The sequence below is a fragment of the Nelusetta ayraudi genome, unplaced genomic scaffold, assembly GCF_046127955.1.
Source record: "Nelusetta ayraudi isolate G7.1 ecotype Tasmania unplaced genomic scaffold, CSIRO-AGI_Nayr_v1 ptg000053l, whole genome shotgun sequence".
In the NCBI taxonomy this organism is placed as follows: Eukaryota; Metazoa; Chordata; class Actinopteri; order Tetraodontiformes; family Monacanthidae; genus Nelusetta; species Nelusetta ayraudi.
In genome coordinates this window covers 6,471,597-6,499,028 of record NW_027466103.1, presented here as the reverse complement: position 1 = coordinate 6,499,028, position 27,432 = coordinate 6,471,597, and the positions used below count along the sequence as shown (strand labels likewise).

The window sequence follows — 27,432 nt, the reverse complement described above, 5'->3', positions numbered from 1 at the left end:
ACATACAGTGGGTCTAGCTCAAAAGCGTTCAATTTGTCATCTTAACTTTGATTATAGTGCTGGTTCTTTTTTTGTTTTTTTGTTTTGTTTTAATACCTATAACAACAGATCCACCAGTTTTCAGAATGTTTACCATGTTCGAGCCACTGCCATCAGGAAGAGACAGGATACAGTTATAGGGCCATAAAAGCAAGGACAAATAAGCTGAAAAACAGTTTTTGACTGAATAAATGGAGAAGACAGTGAATTCGGCAAACTTACCCATTTATTGATAAGAATTATATTTAAAATCACAGATTACCAAATTGGATATTGCAATTGCAAAGACAGTGAGTTGAGTAAGAGGCAGCTCCAAAGCATAACAATGCAGAAATTATTGTGCATAATGTGTCTTAGCAAAAGCATTGTGAAAATAAGGAAGTTATTTTGTATCACATGATCAAAGTCCAATCATAAGCAAGGGAAGGGACTGCAAACAGAGAACTATGAGTTGTGCCAAACGCAAAATCATACTGCAAAAATTTACAGTTTGCACAGACCCATCTTTCTGTCAGGCTCAAAAGTGTGAGAAAGGATGCATATTCAACCACGTTACACAACTGGTAAAACCTGCTCAACAAAAGATAGTCACAGTTTGTGAGACGGTGAAAACATGCGTGTGACCAGCCGGAGAAAACCTCTCCGTGAGCAGCCAATAGTGAAAACACATAGACACAGAGAAAGACAGTTCATATAAAATAAGTTAAAGTTGACTCTTGAAATAAAATATATATTTGTGTTCCAGTCACATTTGCCTTGATTCTCTGGAACATGTTTGCACTGACAATCGTTGTCCTTCTCATGTTGCTCAATCACATATTTCTGACAAAGAAACTCCTGCTAAACATATCTGATACAGTTACAAGGAGCCCAAATTATTATTATTATTATTATTATTATTATTATTATTATTATTATTATTTATTGTTGTTGTTGTTGTTGCTGTTGTTATTGTTGTTGTGTTTACTGCACTTAAAGAATAATAGTAGAGGATTAAAGCAAGCTGAGGGGGAAAATTAGTTAGGGAATCAAAGTTCAACTAAAATATGTATTGTGGAGTGTGCCATATTGAGTGTTTCTTTAAATATGAATAGAAAATGAATAGAAAACCTGATGTTTACACGTTTTTGTTTGTAATGGTAAAAACTGGCTTGTTTTTTTGTTGTTGTTGTTTTGCTTCTACTTTTGAATTTGTCTATGCAATTTTATTTGATGAATCTATCCGTATTAACAGACAGACTTAAGGACCCCAAACATCTTGTGTGAAAGATGATCCCTTTGGCTGAATGACAATGACATGAGCGTGGGCGGGGAAGAAGCAGTTAAGGAATTCAACTTGTCCAAAGACCTGTTCAGCAAACATTAAAAAGCAAATCGTAGAGGAAGGAAACTGCCTGACACTACAAGCAGTGTAGAGACACTGAGTTGAGTAAGAACCAGTTCCGCGTGAAGAGGCTGAAATTCCTGTTGACAAAGACTCCAAGCAAAAGACGTTGACACTAAGCCTATTACAAATGCTATCGCTTTGATTACTACTTTTTGTTCGCCTTTTTATTTTTTAATTAGTAATATAGGTCCAAGCAACATTAATTCCTGGTATGTTTAATTCTGGGGATGCTTCAGGCAGAACTCAGGATTTGGGGCAACTGCTTTGGCTTTGGGGCGGTCCCAAAGTTTTCAGGGGATCTGGTCACCCTATTACTGTGTAGCGGAGCACGTCTCTCCAAACCTATATAAAACTTTAGAGTGTTGGGCGCCAGACAGAATTCAATTTGTCAGAAAAATAACTTTAAATCTTTAAATAGATATTTTTTGTATAGTGGAAAGTGTGGAGAGAACACCTGACTTATGACTATTACACTCCCTACAAAATGTACACAACAAGGGAACCAAAAAATAAGTTTGTAAGATAAGGGTGATTTAATGTACAACAAAATTCATTACAACGTAAACGGCGAGATTCATAGTCACTTTCTCAAAAATATGCATCAACAAACAAACATTTATACAAACCCAAATTTCCTGAAAAAAACACAAACGATCAAAATCTCAGAGATCAATATTCCAAAACATTCAAATTCGTCCTTTCAATATGTATGCGAGTGTGTGTGGTCAGGTAGATTCCAGTTCAGCTCAGTTCATGAATGTAGTGTGTGTGTGTGTAGTCCTGTTCAGTTCAGTTCATGTATGTGAGTGTAGTGTGTGTATGTGTGTGTGTGTCTGATCTCACTTCTCACTTTTCTTTGGTTCTGCTTCCGCTCTTTTTGGTCTTCTTTGTTTGAAGTTCACGCTTTTTTTTGTCAGCACAGGTGTCTCTGATTTATAACTTCCTTCCTCCTTCACCTTGTGTGATGTCACTTCCCCCTTACACTACTTCCTGCATCCTACCTTGTTACAACTGTATGCTTCACAGCAGTGCAAATGCTCACCCATTGCGCATACTGCTCAGGGTGTCACTTTTCCCAGTAGTTGCTAAAGAAAACCGAGACGATGTACTTCCTTGTTTAAATAAGCAGAAATAGATATGATGCCCTCACTTGGCTGAAAGCAAGTTTTGGAACCAGACATTATGCATGTCAGTGGCAGCCAATCACAGACACACTGCCACTAATAACTAACTTCAAACCCCATCACCTCTCAAAGGTTGTCTGATTACCACACTGAATAGAGACACATTACTAAAAGCAACCAACAACACTGATAAACAGACTTTCTCTCACATACAGCACCCAGAGCCTCCACAAAAACAAAATAATAAGATTCAGCTGCAACATCATCACCTGTGACGGCACACTCGCACACCTTTTTCTCACCCCTCCCATCATTCACAGCTACCTGCTGGCTGACCCAAAAGAGCCATGGCTCAGAAGACCTACAGGCAACGACAGAGGTGGCCAGTATAACCACTCTAAGAATATCATACGCACCAACACACTCATGAACTTGAATAATAACTACAGCTTTCATCAATTGCATCAATACCACTCAAGTTGTCGACCGCCTCACGTGTCCCTGTGGATGTTTCTGCATTGGATACACACACACATACAGTACATACATACCAACACCAAGTGCATTTCGAGCATGCACGTGCACGTGCATACACACAGAATGCAATTCAGTTGCGACCTAAACCATTTATTCCTAGATTTGTTAAGGCAGTGTAAAGGAAAGCCAAACCCGAGAGACTGCAAAACACTACTACAATAATGCAGATATTGACATCATGCAAAGAAGAATGATGTATCTCTACAACTTAATTCAACATAGTAAAATAAAATGACAAAAAAATAAATAAATATTCAGACAAGCTACATGTAAAACCAAAGACTTCAAACCAAACGGTACAGACATGCTGAAAGCAATGAAGAAAGTAACCTGGACATCGTGAACACTGCAGTGGTGCCGCAGGCTGACGACCACAACTAATGTTGTAATTTGTACATAAAGAACTCAGACCAAGTTGTGAGCAACAAATTAACACATTCATGAAAGTCTCCAGAATATTAATCATCTCCTTATTGGTCTTTTGTACCAATCACTAGATTTTTGACACTTAAAACATTTAATATTTAATATTTATTGTGAATTGTAAGTGAATGGTTTCATTTTTAGATTGAAATTATGTGGAAAAAACACTTTTCTTATTTTCCTCCCAAGACGTCAGAGGAAAAGAGTTACACAAAAGACCAAGTCATTAATACTGTAGTGACATGACATGATGATGTGAAAGTGTTGGTCATGTGATCTTGGAATAAAAGTGTTAAATACTTTCATTAATTCGTTAAACATACCTGCTTTCTCCTGCTATTTTAAAAATTTAAAAATTCCTCAAATGAGCTTTTACAAAAAATCTTTGGACAATGTAGCTATTCGAAATATCTATGAGTCCCAACTACAAATTCAGCTCTTTTAGGCCATTAAGATCATCATTGTGCAGAACAATCGTCATCAGGCATTTCTCAAAAGGCAGAAGGAATCACACTGGAGACTTAAAGTGCCGTGGTGGCCATGCTGGTAACCAATCAGCAGATTACACTGTCCTGTTTGTCTGGATTTCATCTAGTTGTTCCACATGCCGCGTTTGGAGTGATAGAAGTGATAGAAGTCTTTTAAGTAGACCCTCTCCATCTCCAAGCCTACCTGATAGATCCTGGAGCAGAGAGCATTTTGGTCAGAGTCCATTTTAATAACAGGAAGATGTGCTTCAGCCTTCAAACTAAATATTTGATGAACACGTCACAGAGAGCATTCTTACTAAATGTTGCATGGGTGTTCTGATGTCAGAAAACTGGATGTTTATAGTTTTTTTCCCCCTTTAACTTTAGCCTTTTAAGTGGTTTTATCAGACATAGTGTGAGACGTTTTTTCATTGGGAGAACTATGGAATTTCTCACGCCACAGCAATAAGGTCAATGGTTGGAGACCAAAGACATGCATGTACAGTAAATGACAATCTCTGCAAAGGAACATGCATTCACTTGTTTGACACCACATATTGTCTCTCCTTTTTGGTGTAACAACATACCATTGGCTTCCCGCTCTCTTATTACCACGTTATGAATTTTAATTTCAAAACAAATTACTGCTAGCACAGAAATACTGGTGTATCAAGGCCAATATCAACATTGAAGCAAGGTGCCATGAACCTTGCTGTAATGAACCCACCTGTCGATCACCTCCCAGTCCTCTCCTCCCCAGCTATCTGTGTAATCCTTGGTGTTCATGCCTCCTGCTGCATCCAGGTCCGACTTGTAAATCGCCAACAAACCAAAACCATTCACCTCCCAGAACCCTGCAACAGAGAGCCAAACATGGTCAAGGAACCTAAAGAAGACAGACTCTTTAGAATCCTGCAGAGCATCTGAGTTTACGATTGTTTTTTTGTTTTGTTTTTTTGCATACAGGCTAAAGGAATTATGAATGCAATATACACAAGTAGAAATGAAGAATAGGTGTATTTTTGTCTACCTCTAGCATCTTCTGGTGTTGACCCGCAATCCAGTCTCATGATTACTGGGGCAAAGGCCATGTGTCCCTGAACAGTGTACTTCCTAATGTTATCAATGATGGAGTGAGGGAGTGTGAAGTGAAGGTCACAGATGAAAATAATGCTGTCTTTATCCTGAAGAAAGATAATGAAGGCAGGGGTGAAACAATATTTTTCATACATACGTCCATCACCTTCATAGTAATAATTTTGCAATTCTCACTTGGATGAGGTCGATGCCAGCTTGCAGACCAGTGGTCTTCAGAAAAGTTCCATTCAGCTTGAGATACTGGAAACTGGTGAATCGTCCACATTTTATTTAGAAACATGCCAATCATTTACGATGAGTGTCATGACTTAACACTTGAAACACCTGTTTGTACCTGGGGATGGTGGCCTCCTGAAGAGCCGCCTCCACATCAATGTCAGTGCTATTGAAGTCAACAAGGATGAGGTTGAAGTTGGTGTCTCCTGATATTCGTAACACCTTTTCCAGTTCAGAAATTAGCAGTTGCACCCACCGACCCTGGCCTTTCACTGGCGTAGACAGAGAAAGGAGTTTTCTTTAGACGAACATGTTTAGGAGTGAGATAGATTGTTCCATGTGCAGCGTTGTAATTCTTAACACGTTCTGGTCCGACACAGTAGGGGCTACATTTTAAGACTAAACATTGTCAATGAGGGTTTCTGGAGGAATGACAAAATGATGGCAGCTTTGTTCCTGTGAAGGACTAATATTGTTAACTTTAAACCCTGAAATAAACATGTTGGTCTGCCAGAAAGGAGCAACAATGTTATGGGGTACCTGTTACTATGAAGTGTACCGTGGCAGCTGGATTCCACTCGACGCCCACTGGGTTGCACAGCACTGTCTGGTTGAACGGTTGAGTGGGCTGGCTACCGCTGTTCTTGTTGTTCTCAACCAGTGTAGGTGTGAAACTCGAGTAAATGTAGTGGGACAATCGCAGCAACTGGCCCTTCTCGTCTTTCACTTCAAGTTCCAGGAGGTAACGACTGCCACGGGTGCCGTCAACATGCTTCACCACATTCACCACTCGCACCAGTGTGAACAAGCTGCAGGAGGACAATTAAAAATCAATACATTGTGTGCTAAATAAATGACAGCTATATCTCCAAGACATTGTGGAGCAGGCCAGGAAATTGCCACAGCCACAACTACCTGGCTGCATATCAGTGCAGTCATATGGACAGTGCTCATCATGCTGGGTAACTCAGAATAGGAATATACAGGATTAGCCAGGATTGAAGAGGCAGCAGAAAGAGACTATTCATTGCTTGGCAAGGATCACTGAAGAAGTGGAAATGAACGTGATTTGATTTTTAAATTGGATTGAAACATATTTTTACACAACAATCAATAAAGTGCAGGATGGATGGCTCTTACAAGGGAATTAATTAAATAAAGCAGAAAAGAACAAGTGATCCTACTCTAGGCAAGCTACACAGGTTGCGCATTGGTATTGCCTGCACCTACATAGATTACGGTTTTGCAAACTCTATGGAAACAAACTTGAGTTGGCATCAAAAACAAATTTATAATTTATATTCAAGACAACTCGGAAATACGGGACAAACCCCGTCCCGTATCGACTCACAATGGGGCGCACCATTTCACCATCAAATATGGAACAATTCTGTAGTTTACGGTTGGCAACTCTAATGCATCCTGTCCTTGTATTCATAAAAAGTTTTGATCTGTCTTCTTTTTTGGTTTAGAATGAATTCCTAAGTGTTCTGCTGTCAATTGATCTACTGCTTAAAAAGCGGGTGATTTTGTGACCGAGGTGTTGCAGGTTAAAGAGAAAAAGAAAACGGAGTCCATACCCAGGGTGCTTTTCATTGAATTTGTCCATGAAAGCCTGGACAATGGGCAGAGTCTCATTGGAGCTGAGCAACAGGTTGCCTTTCTTGTCACAGTGCAAGTCGATCCAATCAGATCTCTTCTCCTGAAAATCAATATGCTTGACTTTGAAGGTTTGGCTCCATCTGGGGTCGTAATTTATGTCATTGGTTTGAGCCGGATCTTTTTTCAGGGATGGTTTCTCTGGGTAGAAGCAGCTGTCGTGTTTCTCCAGGTGTGTGAGCCGGGTGTAGTCGTTGGGGTAGACGAAGGACAGATTTGACTGAAGATGATAAGACACAACTTTGTCAAAGCTATGTCAAGTCAATGATGACACACAAGATCCAGATAAACAAATATTTCTAGCCTTTGATGTAGATGCATGAGTTCTGATGAATAATTCAGAATTTTCCTTGACTTGAAAAACATAAGTACATACACACTCCTCCACTCCTTGATAAAGACGCAGAGTTTGGCCTTTCCTGGAGTAGGTGGGCTTGTAGGGGCAGTTGGGCAGAATCCCTCGTAAAAATATGCTGTTAATCAAAGGCACTGGAGGAAAACAGAGTTTGAGACCCCACAACTTTGCACATTCAGAGGAAGGAAACACATGGACGATTGTGGGAAATAAGTATTTCACCTTTGTAGAAAGTGTCTCGTGGATCCTCCCTCTTGAAGTCCATTGTTTCATCCCGCTCTTTAGTCGGGGTGTACTGGCGGCTCGCAGCTGTCTGTGGTATATGGTCCACTTTGCTCAGCAGCATTGCAGACTCATCTGTGGGATGAAGCCACAGTTCATGGGAATAAATGCTCTATATTTAAAAATTAAATTTACAAATAACAGACTTGATTTTCTTGTCAGCATCTATGCAAACAAGACACAAACAAATTTATTTAAAAATGTTCAAGGTTCCAAAAGTCAGCAGTCATGTTATTGCGTGTGTGTGTGTGTGTGTGTGTGTTCACGGGGGGAGGATCAACTCACTAACGTAGAGAGAGATGTGACTGGATTCAATGACTGTGAACTCGGTGTTTTTGTTCAGTAACTTCCACTGTATGAACACAAACACAACCGTCAGCAGGTATCCACCACTTGACCGCTTCCAGCGCAGAGGAAATGACTTGAGACGTTTTGCTCGAGTGTCGGCCGAGTTAACTGACTTACCACAACCTCCACGTGGTCAGTGCCTTTGTCATCTTGCTTGTGGATGACTTCAAAAAAGTACTTTTTTTGCGCAGACAGCCTGTATGATGGTAAATTAGCATAAACATAAAGAGAGCAAAATCATGCAAGGGTGTCCAAAGTATGTCAGTGGGCTAAATCCAGCCCTTAAACTAAACTTAAAGCAGCTCTAGGGTAACTTTCGGTGGAAATGGCGAAGTGACGAAGTAAACACGCTGCAGCGCTAGTTTATTGATGTGGGGAAAATACAAATAGTGGCCTAGCTGGAGTGCTCGTATGTGTTCAGGAAAAACACCAATATGAAACGCAAAACAGACATTGACAATAACGTCGTAGCAAACGTTCAACACTTTTATTACTTCGTCTTTCATCGAGGTTAATTATTGGGTTTCATTCCGTCATTTTATAATCTTTTGTATTTGTAATAGTAGAATGCAAAACCGCCTCTAAATAAACGTGTGACGTTGCCGTACAGTGGTTTGTCCGGCGTGTCGGGTCGTGCTTGAAAGTTACGCAGTGCAGTTACAGCCGGCACAACCCCCCTCTCGCTGCCGAGGCGGCACCATTGATCCTATTAATCGTTTATGTACCACTTTACTGAGTTTGGAATCATAATTTTATGGTCGAAAAGTTACCTAAAGCTGCTTTAAGTTGCCCATGGGTTGTGCAGTCAAACTAGTGCCAGTTGTTCCGAATAGTGCTGAATCATGGTTGGCACTTCATCCCTTGTCCCAAGATTAATTTCCTATGGAGAGAGCCCTTGGTCTAAATTGGTGTGTGGAATCTGGTATGTTTAAGTTTCTGATCAAAACGGAGGGAGCATAGATAAGCTATCCTCGTTATCACCCCCCACCAAGAGGAAGTCCTCACCTGGCAAATCAGCATATGCGGAAAGCCTTTAACTTAAGGTGAATTTGTTAAACACTGTTGTGGAGGTATTATTATTATCGCAACTTATTTATGTTGTAATATTTCACATCCAAATTTCTTGTCCGAGTGCTGTGCTTTTGCTAGAGAATGTTTGATCTATGAACTGGCAAGGCACTGAAAGTAAAATCATTGGAGCACAGTTTTCCAGTATCCCACATGAAGTAGCAGCTGGTCCTCAGGTATTTCCGCCTGATCAGTCCTTAATTCTACAAATTTTGGACACTGCTGTTAAGAGACTGGATTAGTCTCACTCTTACGCTGAGCTAACGTAAATATTGACACATTTATTATTGTGGTTATCATTCATGAAGCATATTTGTCGACTCATCTCATCTGTCATTTGTCATTTTGCGGATGTGCTTTGAAAGGCAGGTTGACGTTATGCAGTGAGGCAAAACACCAAGTCAGAATAATTAAAACACATGACTGACACTGTGCTATGAAGTGAACTCACCAAACAGGTTTGGAGGTCTGACTGGCAAACTTTGTGAACTCACCAGGGGCACTCCACTCTGCCCCAGTCTAGATAAAATATATACACACATAAATACAAATCTCAGACATTGTTTTGGAAAATGATGATCAATCAATCAGAAAATGTAATGACAGTCAATCACATACCTGTCCGACCCAGGCCAATAACTGCACATTAAGAGGAGAGTCGTCTTTACTGAGCCACAATTCAGAGTTGTCATCAGAGCTCACAGCAAACACAAACTCTCCTAGGACAAGGAAAGCAAACACGGAAGAGAGATTATAGCAGGATGAGGTGGAGATTGTTCCAAACTGGTGCAGTTACTGCAGTTACAGGAACTAGACAATATTACGTCATACCATCAGCATATGGATGGAGGTAGCCAAATATTCTGAGCCCGTAGTTGGTCCACTCAGGAGAGACGGCCAGTTTTTGTACTGTGGTTCTGGTCTGAAAAAAAAGTGTGAGCCATGATGTTGAATAAATGTGACGCCACGTCTTCTGCTTCAGGATTGCTGCTCGGATATGAATGAGTGAGTGTGAATCACATTTTGTGATTAGGGTTAGGATTAAGGTTAGCTCATGCACAGAGACAAGTCTACAGAGAAGAATATCCTGGAAGTGGCTCTGTGTGCGAAGCACTGAGTGTCAGTGATGTTTGCAAAAGATGAAAGATGCACTATTCAAACAAGCCTGCCATTTAACTTAAGGTTACCGGAGCAAGGTAATGAGCGTGGAGCTTGTTCGATACCACAATTTATTGTCGTGCTGTTTTTCCTCTTTTTTGTGCTCTTTGGATAGTTTCTCTTCATTTTATTTCACGTTTAAGAACTTTCTAGGTCCGCATGGCTCCGCTGGCGAAGGTGTCTCCTCCTGACTGCGCTGCAGTACTGTTCAAGCTGCAGCTTGCGTAGTGTGCCTACAGAGATCGTAACCAGAGGTGGGAATCAAAGAAGTACTAATACTTCTTTATTGTACTCAGTAGATTTTTGCTGCATTTGTACTTTACTCGAGCACTTCTTTTTCTGACAGCTTTTTACTTTTGCTCCCTACATTTGGCCACAAATATCTGAACTTTTTTTTTTTTTTTTTTACTTTTGAAGCTGTGTCGAAGACACATTTCTGTTTTTTTTTGTTTGTTTGTTTTTTTTACTTAAAAACAGACAATTAAGATTCTTTCTATCTATCTATCTACATTGGAAAAAACATGCTCATTACTTTTCTGTTTAAAAGACACACATTTTGTTCAAAGTAATTAACTTATCATTTATCATAGCTTTTGTGGCTTGAAGCGGAGCTATTTGCCCTTGTGCAGGACGCTGAAGTACGCAAGTGGCCTCCGGGACAACTGTGGGTGTGGTGATGCAATTCATATAGTCGAGTTGCTCTTCATGAAGATAGAAATGCTTATAAATAGCAAAGACATTAATTATTTTAATGACATTTTAATTAACAACATGCTTATCTACATTTCAATACATTTTGTGCTAACATGTTTATCAATGGTATACTTTGGACCTTTAAAGGCTGTACTATATTTATTAGTCTTCTAAAAAATAATAAAAAGGTTACAGAAGTCACATAAATTAATTTCAGTCAAAAACACTGAATTCCTGCCTTTGAGCCAAAAGAGAAAACGTCAAGGGACCGCTGAAGTCAGTTAAAAGACAATCTTGGTACCGCTGAATGCACAGCAATTTCGGCATGCTGATTGGTTGAATCCACAATTAAATGAGGAAAATATTTCTTTAGAGGAGACCTTTTTTTCTGACTCACATGTGGACGAAGGGGAAAGTGTATGTTCTTGCGGAGTTCGGCCACAGATCTGCCGCACCAGTCCTCAAAGGCGTGCAGGTTGGCCCTCCCAGTGTGCTGCAGTAAAAGCAGAGTGAGTGAAGACACTTCAATATTCAGCACGTACAACAACACATGTGCAACATGTGCATGTGTAACAAGAATATTTGTGTTAGGTGAATTATAAAATATATGCCATTGAAGGAATAATTTTATATTTATACAACAAGAAAAGTTTAAAAAAGGTAAAAATAAATGGCATTGATTAGAAAAATTGTTTATTAATTCAACATAAAAATCTGTGTTTGGTGAAGGTAGAAATACATTGCATTCAAACAAGAAGTTCTTTGTTAGTCTCGCAGTATTATCCTCATAAGATGAACGCAAAGATTTGAGTTGGCAGAACTCTTGGCTATACTTAAAAAGTTTAATTAAGTCAACAAGAGCCAGCAAAAGTTGAGAAAACTCAAAAATCTCTTGCATCATGTTGCCTTGAAATTTTACGTTTTCTGAACTTTTTCTTTTTAACAGTGCAGGTCTGAGGAGTCTGTCCAACCAACTGCTTTGTGCACACATGAAATATGAGGTGAAAGCACCTGGTTGAAACAATACCATGCTTGATACACACACAGACACACACAAAGAACAGAGACCAGACCTGTGATTGCAAGTGCAGTTGGTCCGCCCTGGCCTGAAAACACACACAGATTGCTGCTTATTTTCTGCCTCCATTGTGCAAACATGTTCTTCACCTGGCATCTCCATATTTTCTACTTGCGCTTCTTTTTCCATTGTCCTTACCTCTTTACATTTGGCTGATCTCTCACTGCGCCCCTCAAGATCTGCGGAAGCTGGTGAGAACATTCAGATGAGCACAAGGTTAGCAGGTAAAACATTGAGCAAGTAATTGGAGACAAACGGATTAGATTTTTAGTGAACTTCTTGAATTTTACATTGAAGCACATGCATTTTGCAATCCTAAATGTTTTATCTGCATTTTGGGGATATCCCAAAAACATACATGCGAGGTCAATTGAACATTCTAAATTGTCCGTAGGTGTGCATGTGAGTGTGAATGGTTGTTTGTCTCTATGTGGCCCTGCGATAAACTGGCGACTTGTCCAGGGTGTCACCCTGCCTTCGCCCTGTGACAGCTGGGATAGGCTCCAGCAGACCCCCGTGACCCTGAGCTCGGGAATAAGCGGGTATGGAAGATGAATGAATGATTAAAGTGACTTGTCAAAGGGTTTGTTATAATGTGGTGCTATACAAATAAAACCCAGTTGATTTTAATCAAGTACCTGAGGCTTATCGCTGACAGGATGTGATGAGAAGAGAGGAAAGCAGGTACACACTCTCCTAAACTCTAACATTAAAACAGCGTTGCACCTCTGGTAAATGTTGGATATTAAAGACGGAATGCGGGTGAGTCATGCCAACCGACGATTGAACAAAACATGTTTTAATAGTTATCATGATTCATTTGGAATGTACAAAACGTAATTGTTGTCGCCTGGGCTGGGATGATACTTTGGGATGAAATTTTTTTTATTGTTTGTCATCTCATTAAAAACTGCAGAGACAAGCTGAAGAAACACAAGCGAGCCTTCGCTACGCCCCTCCACGAAACGACCACCCCCCCATCCCAACTGCGGTAAACATGCAGGGGAACTCGGTTGCACCTGTTCAGCCAGTTTAACTAGCCAAAGTAATTTTTTTCAGTGATAAGAAAAAATGTTGCATTAACTGTAACAAACTGCTGTCGTTTTTAGTTTACATTATTCTTTCGTTTTAGCGTTGCCTTTTTAGTGCGATGAACCTCCTCGGACACCGTCGATTTTCAAACCCTTGCGTGAAGGTGTGTCAATGGAGACACTGAGCAGTGCCTTCAGTTCCAGACAAGCGCACTCTCAGTGTGACAATCAGTTCAGTTTCTGCCTGCAGCCTTCAGGCCCAACTGCACTCTGTAAATACTCATAACCGTGCAAAATAATCTTCATTGAGTGTTAATCTTGTTATGTGTGCATTGATTTTTATTTATCATGATCCCTGTTCTTCTTCTTCTTCTTCTTCTTCTTCTTCTGAGCGGAAGGAGCGTGAGAGGGAGAGAGAAAATTGGAAGCGATTGTGCTACCTATATTCTTTTCTATTCTTTACACTTTGGTGGTTGGTTTTGTGTATTTGTGTAGTTTATTTTTAGTGCGAGTTAGTTTAGTTTTTAGTGTTTGTTTTGTCGTGTTTTTGCGGCCAGACGCCGTCTGGTCGGGAGGAGGAGACCAGGTGCGCCGTCATGGCGGCTGCAGGGTTCTCCTCCCTGTCGAGGAAGCACGGCATTAAACTAGGTGCCGGCTCCTCGTGCAACGTGGAGGATGTAGCGTTAGCCGTGGGGGAGCGGATCGGACACAGCTCGGTGAAGTCGGCAGCCCGAATGAACCGAGCTGTGGTCCTGTTTTTAGAGAGGGTGGAGCAGGTAAAGTTGCTGGTGGAGACCGGGGTGACGGTGAACGGGCTGTTCGAGGCGGTGCAGCCGCTCACACAGCCGGCAGCCCGGATCACCCTGTCCAACGCCGCCCCCCCCCCCCTCATCAGCGACGAGTTCCTGCTCCAAAAACTGTCCCGGCACGGTAAGCTGGTCTCCCCGATCAGAAAGTTGCTTTCTGGGTGTAAATCTCCGCTGCTTCGCCTTGTGGTGTCGCATAGGCGGCAGGTTTACATGATATTAAACAACAGGGCAGAAGAGTTCAACTATCGATTCATCGTACGAGTGGATGACTTCGATTATACTCTGTTTGCCACATCATCGGAGGTAAAATGCTTCGGCTGTGGGGCGGAGGGACACCTCGTCAGAGCCTGTCCGAACCGGGCGGGTGCTGACGCGACGGGTCCGGTCGGCGGTGCGGCAGTCGCGGCTGCGGCAGCTCCGAGCGGAAAGCCCGTCCCCGCTCCACGAGGGAGAAACTCCGGAGACAAGGGGGGGGGACCGCTGGCCCGAGCAGGGAAGAGGGAGCGAAGGAGCAGGAGGTGAGAGAGAACGAAGGTGGAGAGGTCGAGGAGATGGAAGAGGGTGAGTTGGGAGCGACAGGTGGGTCAGGGAGTCAGGGAGGGGAGACGGGTGAGGTGGAGGGATCAGGTGCGGGGTTAGAAGTAGGTGAGGTGGAGGATTCAGGGAAGGCAGCGGAGCTGGGTGCGGGTGTGGTGAGGGAGACAGGTGAGGTGAGGGAAAGTGGTGGAAGCAGATGAAGTGAGGGAGACAGGTGAGGTGGAGGAATCAGGGAAGGTTGCAGAGTTGGGTGTGGTGACAGAGATAGGTGAGGTGAGGGAAACGGGTGAGGTAGAAGAATCAGGTGAGGGAAAAAGAAAAGAAAAAGATCCTTCAGAGGACATGATAGTGGGTGGAGGTGTGTTTGAAGCACTGGGTGGTGGGTCTTGTGTGACTGAAAAAACGGGTGGTCTGGTTGAAACACCAGAATTGAAAACTGCTGCGTCTCAGAGACGCAGCAAAAGGAAGCAGACAGTGTCAAATGAGGGGGGAGGGAAAACTGGTAGACTGGGGGCTGGAGCTGCTGCTGAAGACAGCAGTGACAGTGAGGGCGCCATATCTGACTGCAGCGAATTGTCGCTCTCTCAAATAGTTTTAACAACACCTCTAGCTAACAGAGAAAAACATTTCTATTCAGCAAAGATGATAAAAAAGCTTCTTGCAAAAAACAAAAGGAGTTAAAAACCTGAACATTGACATGCACTTTCCTGACAAAGTCACCTTTTTTCTGTCTGCCAAGCATGTAATAAAAAACAAAAGTTCATCAGATTTAACTGAGCAAGAAATCTTCAGGTTAAAAAAGCACCTTATACGAGTCCGAAAAGAAATACATTTTTAAAATGATGACAGGGATTTTATTTTTATCTGTGTTTTTATTTCTTAATTTTTGTGCTTTTTATTTTTTAATCCCAAATATGGAGGTTTTAAAAATTGGAACGCTCAATGTGAATGGAGCCAGAGAACTAAAAAAGAGGGCACTTGTGTTGGACACAGCAAGAAGAAAGCACTTGGACACTTTATTTCTTCAAGAGGTCCACAGTGATGCAAGTATTGAGGGTTGCTGGGAGAAGGAGTGTGAGGGCAGGGTGTTTTTAAACCACAACACCACAGCAAGTGGAGGAGTGGGCATCCTCCTCTCAAAGAGGTTCTCTCCATCCTCTGTGGAAGTGGAGCAGGTGGTGAAGGGGAGATGCCTGCTGGTCAAAGCCAAGCTCCACAGTTTTAATCTGGTTTTTATGAACATTTACGCACCAAACCATGGAGCAGAGAGGAAGAGGTTTTTAGAAATTGTTAATAATAAATTAAACAGCTGCGGCTCGGAGGATTATTTAATTTTGGGCGGGGATTTTAATTGTACTGAAGATGAGTTTTTAGACCGCAACCACGCAGAGCCACATCCAGCTTCCCAGCACACTCTGAAGCAGCTGGTCTACTCCCATGACCTGGTGGATGTGTGGAGGAGGATGCATGCAGACTGTCGTCAGTACACCTGGTCCCACCTGAGAGAGAACGGGGTCTCTCTAGTGAGGTTAGACACGTTTTATTGTTTTAAGCATCATTTTAATGTTTTTAAAGATTGTAGGATTGTGCCATCTGTTTTTTCTGATCACTCTGGTTTTATGTGATGTCATACTAAAAAATATTTTACCAAAGAGCGCCTACTGGCATTTTAATTCAGCTTTACTCGTCGGAGTATGAGGAAGACTTTGAACTGGAGGAAGACTTTCTCAGAGCTCTACCGCAGGTGTCAGCTGACATCAATGCACAGCTGGACCGCCCTCTACAGCTGGAGGAATTAACGGCTGCCCTGAAGGGCATGCAGGGACGGAGATCCCCGGGGATCGACAGACTCACCGTTGAATTCTACAACGAGTACTGGGACATTCTAGGAGCTGACCTGCTCCAGGTTCTGAACCAAAGCTTGGACAGTGGTTCCCTCCCTCTCTCCTGTCGAAGAGCAGTGGTGACTCTCCTTCCTAAAAAAGGACAACTGCAGGAGATTAAGAACTGGCGCCCGGTGTCCCTTCTCTGCGTGGACTATAAAATACTGTCCAAAACGTTGGCCTCCAGGCTGGAAAGAGCCATGGAGCAGGTCATCCACCGGGATCAGACCTACTGTGGTCCATGGTAGACAACGTCTACCTAATTCGGGATGTTTTGGAGGTCTCCAGCTCATTGGGTATTGACACTGGTCTCATTTTGCTAGACCAGGAAAAGGCGTTTGACCGGGTTGAACACAGCTTCCTCTGGAAAGTCATGGGGAGGTTTGGGTTCAGCCCTGGCTTCATTGCCATGATCCGTGTGTTGTACAGTGACATTGAGAGTCTACTGAAATTCAACGGCAGTTTGTGTGCTCCCTTCAGGGTGCAGAGGGGCGTCCGGCAGGGCTGTGCTCTGTCTGGGATGCTCTATGCACTCTCCCTAGAACCTCTCCTCTCAAAAATACGTTTTAATATTAATGGCTTGGTTTTACCTGGTTTTAATAGCAACATTTTATCTGCTTAAGCGGATGATGTCATTGTTTTAGTTAAAAGCCAAAACGATGTTGATATTTTAACCATTTTAACTGATAAATATAATAAAATGTCTGCTGCAAAAGTTAATTGGAGTAAAAGTGAGGCAATTGCTGTTGGGAAGTGGGCAAGTGGCCTCCCAACCCTTCCCCAGAACCTGGCCTGGAAGACCGAGGGGCTAAAGTACCTCGGGGTCTTCCTCGGAAACGAGGCCATGGTGAAAAAAAATTGGGGAAGGAGTGGAGGAAAAAAATCGAACAAAGAATAAAAAAATGGAAATGGTTGCTCCCACAGATGTCCTATAGAGGCAGAGTTTTGGTTTTAAACAACCTAGTCGCGTCCCTCCTGTGGCACCGACTGTCCTGTCTGGACCCTCCAGCTGGACTTATGGTCAGAATCCAAGAAAAAGTTATAGATTTTTTTTGGGATGAAAAACATTGGGTGCCACAGGGGGTGCTGTTTTTACCGAGAGAGGAGGGGGGACAGGGCCTCATCCACCTGGCCAGCAGGACTGCAGCTTTCAGGCTGCAGTTTCTCCAGCGCTTCCTGACTGGTCCAACAGACCTGGTGTGGAGGGGTGTGGCCAGCTGCATCTTCAGAGAGGTGAGTCAACTGGGACTGGATACTGCTCTGTTTTTAATAGATTCCAATTTTTTAAAGTTAAATGGGATTCCTCCTTTTTATCAAAGTGTTTTTAAAGTATGGGCCTTTTTTAGAAGCAGCAAGGAAAAAAACACCTCCGATTCTCTGTTCTGGCTTTTAAAAGAACCGCTTATTCATGGTGCCAGATTGGACATTTCTAGTGGTGTGACGCCCGGGCTGACGGCTGCTCTGCTCAGGACAAACACCGTGGACTTGCAGCGCCTGGTCCGAGCGGCAGGACCGACCCTTGGTGACCACCAGACTGTGGGAAGTGTGCTGGGCCTGCAGTGCACCAGGATGACGGAGAGACTGCTCCAGCTGTGGAGGCAGAGACTATCCCCTGGAGAACGCAGTCTCCTCGTGCAGCTGGAGTCAGGCACAGAGCCAGACACCACAGAACCCTTCCCGGCTTTAAGAATCACCTCTCGCCTTGAGACCGAAAGCCCTCTACTAAAGACCACATCCCTTCACCTTGGCCACACTAAGAAGAAGGACCTCTATAAAGTGTGCGTCCAAGTTTTTAACCAAAAGACTCTGGGGAACAGAACAACGTGTGCGTGGAGTAAAAGACTGGACGGTACACCCCACTGGAGGGTCCTGTACAAGCCGCCACTGAAGAAAAGAACAGGAGATCTTCAGTGGCGGATCCTGCATGGGGCCATTGCCTCCAATGCTTTTATCTCCATCATTAACCCTGCTGTGTCCAACCAGTGCCCCTTCTGCGACTCCAGCGAAATGGTTTTTCACATTTTTATTGATTGTTTTAGACTCACTGCATTTTTTATTGTTTTAACTAATGTTTTTAATTCTTTTAATCAGAGTTTTACAATCACACTTTTTTTTTATGGTACGGGCTACAGCAAAAAAAACAAAGAAATGTGGCAACTTTTAAATTTTATTATTGGAGAAGTGAAAATGGCAATTTACATCTCAAGGAAAAATAAAATAGAATGTCTCGGTAACGATGATTCAACAATGGTGTGGCGCCGCAACCTGCGTTCCCGAATCCACCTAGAGTTTTCTTTTTTTAAAATGGTGAAAGACCTTGACGCTTTCCAAAAAATCTGGTGCCACAAGAATACTTTGTGCTATTTTAAACAATGTTATTTTTTTCTGATGCACTAAAAGATTGAATGTTTTCTTTTTTTTGGCTTTTGATTTGTGTTTGTGTTTGTGTTTTTTTTGTCTATTTATTTATTTAATATTTTATTTTTATTTCGTTTTGTTTTGAATGGGTTGTCTCTTTTGGTTTGGTTTTTGATTTTGTGTTGTTGTTCATTATTTTATTTTTTTTTTAGTTCATTTAATTCTTTGTTTTAATCATTTATTTATGTTAGGAAAGGTGCATAAGTTTTTGTCTTCTTCTTCTTCTTCTTCTTCTTCTCCTTCTTCTTCTTCTTCTTCTTCAAAGATAGTTTATCTATTGAGTCATTTTAACAAGAATAGTGGGCCATCCAGTTTTGCACTGGTTCCTCCAAAAAATGCAGTTTGTACCTGTGGCGCAGGTTCCTTGAAGCAGCCCTGCTGAAGGCATCTGACTAGACATCTCTTTTCTTCTCTGGCGTCATTTATCTCTTTGTCTTTGAAGGTGACATTTACAAGAAAGACGAGTGCACTTCTCCCAGAACATGAGAACAAGATAATTACATGAACGTTGGCCTATACTTAAAACTATATTTAAACATCTATCTATTGACGTATTGAAGCACTAATCTCACACAGAATATATGTAACGACACCTGACCTGGAGATGTTATTGTGACATCCTAAAAAATAGTAGTGAACGTTGAGGAAATATTTAAAATGACTGAATTTTTGAGACCTTTTATTCAGGCAGTTCAAAAATGTGATGGATTCCTGAGCTTGTCGAACCACTCAAAAATGTCATGGCAACGCTGAAGGCCAATCCTCAGGGGATGAGAGCCGCTGGATCTAGATGCTGTTCGATAGTTTGTGACTGTATCCCGTAACTTTTTTGGGGGGGGGGGCGCGGGGGGGAATCAATGTTTCATTAATTATTACATTATTATTCACACTCACAGAACCCGTTGCATCTAGCGCAGAGGTGGGCAAACTTTTTGACTGGTGGGGCAGACATGGAGCATTTTGGTGACCCACCTCATAGGAGGAAAAAATACTTCATGGGATATGTAGAAAACATGTGCGTTAATGTCAATTGAAAATAAACAAAAGCAAAGTTACAACAAAATCTGTGTCTCTGAAGCCCCAAGGTGTTTAGCTCTTTTTTGAAATGACTGAAGGTAAATGCCAGTGTCTCAACAACAACAACAACAGCAACAACAACAACAACGGGGAAACAAACACACACTTACAAGTGGCGGGTCTCGCTGATCCGGTCATCACATTGAAAAGGGCCGCGGCGGCGATCAGGATGACCACGAGGAGACAGCACTTCAGGTTGCGCCGCGCTTTCCTCACGAGGAAAAAAGCCATTATGAGTTGCGGCGGTGTCGGTGGCTCGTGCAGCTACGCCACTCACACCCTCCGTCAGCTGCTGCTTTGCGAGGATGTATCTGCAATCCACGCTGATCCAGTCGATTCTCGTTCCACCGTTCTCTGAAGTCAGCCGAGGTAATCATCACTCGCGCGCGACTTGACGAGCTTTTATACAAGCGTCACGCCCCGTTAATGGAGACGCGTGCATACCGCGGCAATGGAAGAACAACAAAACAACAACAACAGTGTGTGTCTTGACCACATGAGAGAGAACACAACCGACTAACTACAACATACACAGAGTTGCAAGTTCAATGAAATGATTGATGAGTTGAGATTCAATATAGAACCAGGGAGATGAGATGCAACAAGAAACAATCTGTGAGCAACCTGGAAACAGAAAACCAAAGAGGAACGGGGAGCCTCCGAACGATTGGATTGCAATATTCAGGTACTACCCGAAAAATGTGAATATCAAGTAAAAGTTGTTTTATTTTGGCAATTTAACATAAAAGATGAAAGCAGCAAATTTTATTGAGCCATTACACGCACATTGACATCTCAAGCAGTTCCTTGTTGTCACTTTGCTGATTAAGATTTTCATCTTATTAAAACCACAAAGCCACAAACTCAGAAAATTAGAATACTGTGAAAAGCTTCAGTTTTGTAGCTTCAAAGAGTCCAAAGAATCCAAAACCCCTGCAAAAGGCTCCTGAGCCTTTAAAAAGTCTGTCTTGGGTTGTTGGCTCAGAAGAGTTCACACATGGGCAAATACAACAACCTTCTCAGGATATTCTAATTTTCTTAGTACTCCTTGTTTTTCTTGGTACACACACACACACACACACACACACACATATACATATATACATATATATATATATATATATATATATATATATATATATATATATATATATATATATATATATATATATATATATATATATATATATATATAACTGACCCGTATGTGACCCGTATATATACGTATATATGTGACCCGTATATATATATATATACATGTATACACATATATATATATATATATATATATATGTGTACGGGTCAGTTATATATATATATATATATATATATATATATATATATATATATACATATATATATATATATATATATATATATATATATCCCTCCTGAACAGAAGAAGGGAATGTAAAGGATGTAAAGAACGTAAACGCCACATCTTAACAAAGGACAAATAGGACAGGTGCAATTACAACCACGTTATGGAGAGGTCTGGTAGTCGGAGCTGCTTCAAAAAAACGAATAACACAAAATACTCTTATAATCACAATCCATCCCTGCCACGTGATGTATGGGCCTCGCGGGCCGCCGTTTACCCGTTCATTCGCGGCAGCGGGATCGATCACGTGTCATGCTGTTGTTGGCTCAGAAGAGTTCACACATGGGCAAATACAACAACCTTCTCAGGATATTCTAATTTTCTTAGTACTCCTTGTTTTTCTTGGTACATACACACACACACACACACACACACACATATATATATATATATATATATATATATATATATATATATATATATATATATATATATATATATATATATATATATAACTGACCCGTATGTGACCCGTATATATACGTATATATGTGACCCGTATATATATATATATACATGTATACACATATATATATATATATATATATATATATATATATATATATATATGTATGGGTCAGTTATATATATATATATGTATATATATATATATATATATATATATATATATCCCTCCTGAACAGAAGAAGGGAATGTAAAGGATGTAAAGAACGTAAACGCCACATCTTAACAAAGGACAAATAGGACAGGTGCAATTACAACCACGTTATGGAGAGGTCTGGTAGTCGGAGCTGCTTCAAAAAAACGAATAACACAAAATACTCTTATAATCACAATCCATCCCTGCCACGTGATGTATGGGCCTCGCGGGCCGCCGTTTACCCGTTCATTCACGGCAGCGGGATCGATCACGTGTCATGCCACGACAATAATGCCACAATTGACGTTTGGTACGGAAGCGCATTGGGCGGCAGAAACCGACGGAGCTGCAGCCCAAACTATGGAAGCGCATTGCAATCACTGAGCAAATAAAAAAATTGGCACCAGGATCTTTTAATCATGAGATCCTGGTGCCTAATTTATGGACTGGATTGCTTGCTGCTCCGTCGGTTTCTGCGGCTTTGCGGACTCTCACCCAAGCAGCGCACTTTTGACTGATCGCACGCACCGCAGTTATTTTACAAGCGAGGGCGTGAAGCCACGAGGGCATTCCGTCGGCTCAGGCGTGATTTGCCACGCGATGCTGAGAGACCTGTTCCGCCACAAAACTGTCCTGGCCGCGGAATTCTTTATTTTTTATTTTTTAAACAGACTTAACATAATAATGACTATAAACTCATGATTAGATCGGTTTTGATTGTTGTATATTTTTGTCTTTATTTTCAATACAAAAAGTTAATAGATTACTTTTTTGTGTGCAGAAAATTAAATTATTTCCGCAGATTTTGTGCGGTCCGCTTCTCTCAATATCAAATTAGAAGTTAGTTTTGAATTGTTAATTGTACCTTACAATGCATGATTTTTCACATTATTTTAGTGTAGTTAAATCATAAGAATTTCACTCAAAATTGTCAAAAACAGGATGTTGCCCACTAACTTGTATTAAATTAGAAGTAATTACATCAATTGAATATATTAAATTATGAAATTGCGCAATAAAACCATAAAAGAAATTCCCAACACGCCGTTTGTTGGGAAGTGCCGTGTGCACGCTAAATCTGACATTCACAATTATTGTCTTTTTTTTTTTTTTTTTTACTATGTTATTGTTGCAGAATACACTGAGAAACAACGAGCAGAGTTTTAGCAAGGTGAAGGAGAAAATAATTAGGAAGACGCAGTTGCTTTATACTGCTTCTACACGTCATTATATCGATGTCGAAATACAAGTTGAAAGCAAATACGACATATGTTCACTGCATCATTGCCCTGTGTTAATTTGAGTGGCACTCCCAAAGCTCCTGATTGCTGAAGACTGAGTTGGAGAAATATTATTTACTCTGTACTGCTGCGGGTTATAATTACGCGTGTGGAGTTACGGGGTTAGCAGATTATAACACGATTATATTGCCTGACACTAAACAAAGGAATTTGCATTTACAGAGGCCCTGTTTGCACTTGGTCATTTCATGCGTTTTTCATATTCCGATCGGCAAAAAACACACGAAGTAACCAAGTGCAAAACAGTCCAAATCCGTTTTGTCATCCGAATACCGCATTGTAGTCACATCGCATAAAAACGCATTCGTCACAGACGAGCGAACAGAAGAGCTCAGTCCACATTAATGACCGCCTACTCCACTCACCTCTCCCGTGTACGTACTTGGTCGGCGCCCCACCTCCCGGCGTCGTCATTATAAAGTTACAAACAAGAAGTGAAAACGAATCATTTTTATTAGACTCGTTTATTAGGATGCTAATAAATGTCATTCCGCATTAGCGTATTTTGTCAGTGGAGCAGCGGTGGCAGTTCCCCACATACACGGACGTAATTTGCGGGGGAGGCACGGGGGACATGTTCCCCCCACTTTTTGAAAAGGTAGTTTCGGTCCCCCGCAGTTTTTACTGTCCAAAAACAATGTTACGCTATATTAAATGGAGACTTGGCAGGCACTAGGACCCAGCGGAAAACGGCCGCTCTAGCTGAAGCCTGTTTTCCTTGAGACCGCCCCCAAGATCTCCGACTGGCTCTGCTGTTTCTTGCTAATAATGTGTGATTCGCTGTCCCCGCTGTCACTCCATCTGGTTAGAAACAGCGCCTGGACTGCGTCTCTTTTCTTCTCTGGCGTCATTTATCTCTTTGTCTTTGAAGGTGACATTTACAAGAAAGGCGAGTGCACTTCTCCCAGAACATGCCTGAAGATAATTACATGAACGTTGGCCTATACTTAAAACTATATTTAAACATCTATCTATTGACGTATTGAAGCACTAATCTCACACAGAATATATGTAACGACACCTGACCTGGAGATGTTATTGTGACATCCTAAAAAATAGTAGCGAGCGTTGAGGAAATATTTAAAATGACTGAATTTTTGAGACCTTTTATTCAGGCAGTTCAAAAATGTGATGGATTCCTGAGCTTGTCAAACCACTCAAAAATGTCATGGCACTAACGCTGAAGGCCAATCCTCAGGGGATGAGAGCCGCTGGATCTAGATGCTGTTCGATAGTTTGTGACTGTATCCCGTAACTTTTTTTTTTGGGGGGGAACCAATGTTTCATTAATTATTACATTATTATATTATTCACTCACAGAACCCGTTGCATCTAGCGCAGAGGTGGGCAAACTTTTTGACTGGTGGGGCAGACATGGAGCATTTTGGTGACCCACCTCATAGGAGGAAAAAATACTTCATGGGATATGTAGAAAACATGTGCGTTAATGTCAATTGAAAATAAACAAAAGCAAAGTTACAACAAAATCTGTGTCTCTGAAGCCCCAAGGTGTTTAGCTCTTTTTTGAAATGACTGAAGGTAAATGCCAGTGTCTCAACAACAACAACAACAACAACAACAACAACAACAACAACAACAACAACGGGGAAACAAACACACAAGAGCAAACAGTCCAAATCCGTTTTGTCATCCGAATACCGCATAGTAGTCGCATCGCATAAAAACGCATTCGTCACAGACGAGCGAACAGAATGCGAGCTCAGTCCACATTAATGACCGCCTACTCCACTCACCTCTCCCGGGTACGTACTTGGTCGGGGCGCCCCACCTCCCGGCGTCGTCATTATAAAGTTACAAACAAGAAGCGAAAACAAATAATTTTTGTTAGACTCGTTTATTAGGATGCTAATAAATGTCATTCCGCATTAGCGTATTTTGTCAGTGGAGCAGCGGTGGCAGTTCCCCACATACACGGACGTAATTTGCGGGGGGGACACGGGGGACATGTTCCCCCCACTTTTTGAAAAGGTAGTTTCGGTCCCCCGCAGTTTTTACTGTCCAAAAACAATGTTACGCTATATTAAATGGAGATGGAAACCAATTTATCTTTAGACATCCTAGAAAAGGGAATACATTTGCAGTGAGGGGTTTTGTCAAGATGCCCATGTGATAAAGTCTACATCGGTAAAACAACCCGTCCCCTTAAACAAAGAATCAGTGAACATAAAAGTTGAATCAGGAGGAAAGACATGAAGTATCCTGCAGCATGTCACTTCAGTAATCACTCTCAGCCTATCCCCTCCCTTAGGCTCCAGGGCATAGAGCAGCAGATTATGCTTCAGAGAGGGGGTGATGTTGACAGGAGAGCTATATTGGATCCATACCTTAGTAAGTCTGCAGCCTCTTGGTTTAAATGACGATTTTGACATGAGTGTTGTACCATAAATAAATCACAATAGTTTACTTTTGCCTCGTGCTTTAGGATGTCTTCTGACTGACGACTCCATTGTGGTGCATTTGATATATTGTTTTTGTTTTCTATTTTGTGTATATTTTGTAAGTATTCCAATTTGGTGTTTCTTGTCTCAGTGGACAATTGTGCCTTTGGGTTTTTGTAGCTCTTATTTTTAGGATTAACCCCCCCTCATAAGCATTGACAGAAATGTTTGACACAAGTGTGCCACATAAACTAATCAAGTGATGACACCCTTTGTGTTCTGTCATTGTCACTAATGTTTATACCTGAAGAAGGTGTATGACCGAACGCTTGCTGTCTCAGTGAAACATAAAGGAACAGACTGTGCACAGTGTGGAGTGTGCGGAGGCCCTCTTTTAATTTTAAAAAGGTAAGTTTAAAAAGTCGACCGAAATGTAAATTTCCAGCTATTTTTATGGAGACATAGTACTCTGTTGCCATCTGTTGGTGAATTGAGATAGTATTGATCTGTTCGACCTCCAGGCCGTCAACAGAATACTATTACTGCGCAAAGTAGTAGAAGTGCTGGTAACGATGCTTTCGATTGGGATAAATTTTACATCAATTTTCATGTCATCAGGAGGAGGAGAAATTTTGATTTTTACAACCACATTTTATTTACAGAAAGAAACCGAAGATTATGCACCTTTTAAACAGCGATGAAGATGAAGATGAAGATGATGATTATAGGGAGTAGGGACACATGGTGATCTTAAAAGTGACAAATTGGCAACACTTTCAGAAAAGATGTATAAACCAGTATATAAGTCTAAGTTTGTTTGTTTGTTTGTGGTTATAGGTTAGCATTTATGAAAATTAGGTATGAATTCAAGGAACACGTGGGTCTTAGTCCCATGTGTTTACGACCTTCCTAGAGGGCGCTATGGCCATTCTAGTTTTTTGGTCTGTGTAGGGAGCGCTATTGAGCAAGTGTGTAAAATTCTTTCAAAAAAAGACATTTTTCAAGGGTTCTGACCTGCGTGCAAGATTGTGCAACGATCCAGGTATGTTAAGGGGGTGAAATTGAGGTTTAAAGCGCAGGTGCCGAGAAAAAGAAAAATACAATACAAACACAATAAGGGAAACGGCTCCATAATAAATTATAGGATAACTCTGAAGCAATAGGGGTGTCATCTTCATTTCCACAAACACCTTTGTGGGTCATTGTAGGTGAGTAAAGGAGATACACTAGAGTATTCCAATGCAGAGCAGATTTCAATGCCTTGTCATTACTAGAAAATAGTCTTAAACAATTTAAGCGTTTGTTATATTTTAAATTCGATGTTGTCTCCTTGCTCTAGAACATATTTCACAATCAAAAACAACCCAACACGCAATTCAGTCTTGACATAAACCATTTATTCCCGAGATTTGTTCAGGCTGTGTGAAACAAAGTCGCAGCCTGTCCCTGAGAGACTGCAAAACTGTACAATAATGCAGTTACATGAAGAACGTATACCTAAATATAATGATGTAACAATCTGCAGAGAAAACAGTAAATATTCAGAAAACAGTAACGTTATTCCCTGATTTAGTCCAACAAAAAAATATTTTATATTTTGACCTCAAACGACATGTCAAGTTGTTGTACAAAGGAGGGTAGTGTGGTGTTTTCTGGAATGTCAGCAATTAGAAAATGCTGCTATAAATCATTCTCTCTTAAATGTCAGCAAACATCATAAATTAACATGACATTCTAATTTGTCCCCTGCATTTCTTTTTGCTGTTTAATATAATCAATATCTTAACTGAAACTTCCAGGAAAATAAGATTTAATTAAACTCCAATCAGTCAAACATTAATGAACTTTCTTTAAAAACAACAACAACAACAACAGAAAAGTGAACAGAAACACACCCTTCTAGTTTTAACAACGTTACCAAAACCATCCACCCAACTTCAACCATATCTTTGGTCAACAGCTTTGCAGAAGTAAAAGGAGAGAAATACCGCCATTTCCCAGTATTGCTACAATTTGACGATTGAATCATATTGGTCATGAATCAAAAACATGAAACCCCA

At 41.2% G+C, this 27,432-nt stretch overlaps 1 pseudogene; it reads right to left on the bottom strand.

Moving 5' to 3' along the window:
- Nucleotides 1-3,603: 3,603 nt before the first annotated feature.
- LOC142896316 (beta-1,4-N-acetylgalactosaminyltransferase 3-like) lies at nt 3,604-20,064 on the bottom strand (annotated as a pseudogene).
- Nucleotides 20,065-27,432: the final 7,368 nt, after the last annotated feature.